We start from the raw sequence: 2475 nt of genomic DNA, 5'->3' as shown, positions 1-2475 counted from the left end.
ATTAGCACTGAAAACAAAGCATAGCTGGTGATGACGAGGTCAGCATATGTTAGAGAGGCTACTTGGCTGGTAATCTCGACCTGATGATGAAAATATAAAGGATCACCAAAGTGGTGGACTGACCAGCTAACACTGGCCTCTAGCATGGCCTAAATTAAATTTTGAAGTGACAGAATGTGTTTCCAAAGTGCTAACACATACTAGCATAAAAAGAAATAGATTTTCTAAGAGACGTAACAGCTCCAGAGTTCAGCATAATGGGATTTCCAAAAAACATCGCATGAGGTAATGGCTCGACATCTTGCAGTGTAAGTTTATCTACTGATTGTAAAAGTTCAAAGGTCACTCCGTCATCACACCTCCTCCCTTTTATTTCCCAGCATCCCCAGGGAGCAGCAGCATCAAAGCTTTGCCTGGATCAACTCATTAAGGGGCTTCCCTCTGATCCTCTGATCACAGCCCTGCTCGGCTCTTCAGCTTCGAGTGGAGGACTCGCTGTCTTGTGCACACGCGCTGGAGACCTGCACGCACGTGCACGTCGTCCGCACGTTCAAAAGCAGAACTTTTAGCAAGAGTAAGATGCGTCGTCTCAAACGGCTTTTGAATAGCAGCGAGGCGTGATCGTCTCTCCGCCTGCTGTTCCTCTGTTTAATCTGCTCCGCTCTCTTATCTGAATTAATAAGACGAATCTGAACGACTGTAGTCACCTGCATCTTCTCCTGGGAATATTTGGAAAAGGTCTGGAGAGATCTGGAGGTTAAATGCTTTTTAGGACAGATCCACTCACACTGGGATGTACGTAGATTATAAAGTTGCATTCTTGATCTTGGATACAGATGTCTGATATATAAAATCTCAACTTTTGGTTCATTTTCTAGCTTTCTGGAACTTTCTGTATCTCTCCATGATGTGGTGCTCTGGAAAAAGCAACCAACTGGACTATCTCTTGACCTGCCTTGTCTGTTTTGACTTCAATAGGTGATTTACTACAACTCCCAGAATGCCTTTGGTAACCGATATTATTTATCAGAGATTTATAAGATCAGTAGAGAAAAGCCAATAAGAGTGGTGGTGATATGATAAGAACAAGAGAAGGAGCTTTTCTGTTAGCAAAGACACACTCATACATTAACATGCTGCAGGGCTGCAGCACCTCTTCTACATAATTTTTCTCTCTGTTTGATTGGCGTCAAGAAAGAAGCTCTTTGTCTTCAGAGACAGCAACACCTGACATTCACTGTTGATGCTTTGGATCGCTTACACTTCCTCTGCCGTCAAAACTCAGCCGTATCTGCTGGATATATTACGACGGTACCGTCTCCGTTCGTCCAGGACTGAGGACAGTTGAACAAAAAGGACCACAGATGTGTCAGCGTCTTATATGAACGTGTGTTTAGGATTAAGATTTTCCCATTAACACGTATCAGTGGAAGCACACAAAGCCAAAATATGAATATTCATTGTCACTGTGAAGTCATCAAATGAAATATTCAACACGTTCGGGATATTCAAGTGTCTCCTAATGAAGGGGGCAACATTGCACTGGTAAATCACAGACCTGCAGGCACTTTGTGAATCTAGTTCAAGATGAGCATTAATTCAACAGGATTATTTAGAATTCATGCGGTGACAACAGCCCCTCTGCATTTAAACTGTACCCACACACACATCCTCCTCGTTTTCCTGTTTCTATTAAACGCTCCACAAAAACACACCACGCTTTCTCATTTAGACACCTTGACCTCTATTTTCCCGAAGGTGCAAAGATGGTAGAAACAGGAATGCACAAGCGACATTTTCATCGGAAAGCAAGTTATCGTTTTTGCGTCCTCCGTTTAGGGCGAGGAGGCAATTTGTGCATTTAAACCGAACATTTCCAGAGCTATTGTATGCTACCTCCAGACAAGACGGTGTTGTGAGCAAAACATATAGCAAATGAAAAGAAGTCAAAGCATCTGCACACTCATCTCTTCTGCACACCCTCGATTTATTCTCTCAGCTTTTTCGGTCACACAGACCTTCGTCAGAGCGGGAGATGTGCCGCGCACACACACACACACACACACACACACACACACACACACACACACACACACACACACACACAGCATCATCAATTATCTATCAGCACACCTGATGTGATAAAAAAATAACACGCACACACTTCTTAGGGTGCAACACTCAGGAACTCCAGAGCGTGAGATAAAAATATGCAAACCTCCAAATGTTTCTCACACAGGTAATGTAGTGCAACGATCCACGTGTAAAATGAAGCCCCACAAAACTTGGTTTCCTTTCTCTGAAACAAGAAATATTTATGATGAAAGAAGCAGCTGTGAAAGTTGAAGTTCAGGATAAAACATTATTCTTAATTAAAGGGCCACAGTTCAGCTTCAGAGTTCAGTTTTACGCATCAAGAGGAGGCTGAGAGAATAATCATCTTGGCTTCTTCAAATGACAAACACACAACTTTTA

Source organism: Chelmon rostratus, chromosome 21, assembly GCF_017976325.1.
Source record: "Chelmon rostratus isolate fCheRos1 chromosome 21, fCheRos1.pri, whole genome shotgun sequence".
Taxonomy (NCBI): domain Eukaryota; kingdom Metazoa; phylum Chordata; class Actinopteri; order Chaetodontiformes; family Chaetodontidae; genus Chelmon; species Chelmon rostratus.
Note: the sequence above shows the minus strand (reverse complement) of the source record.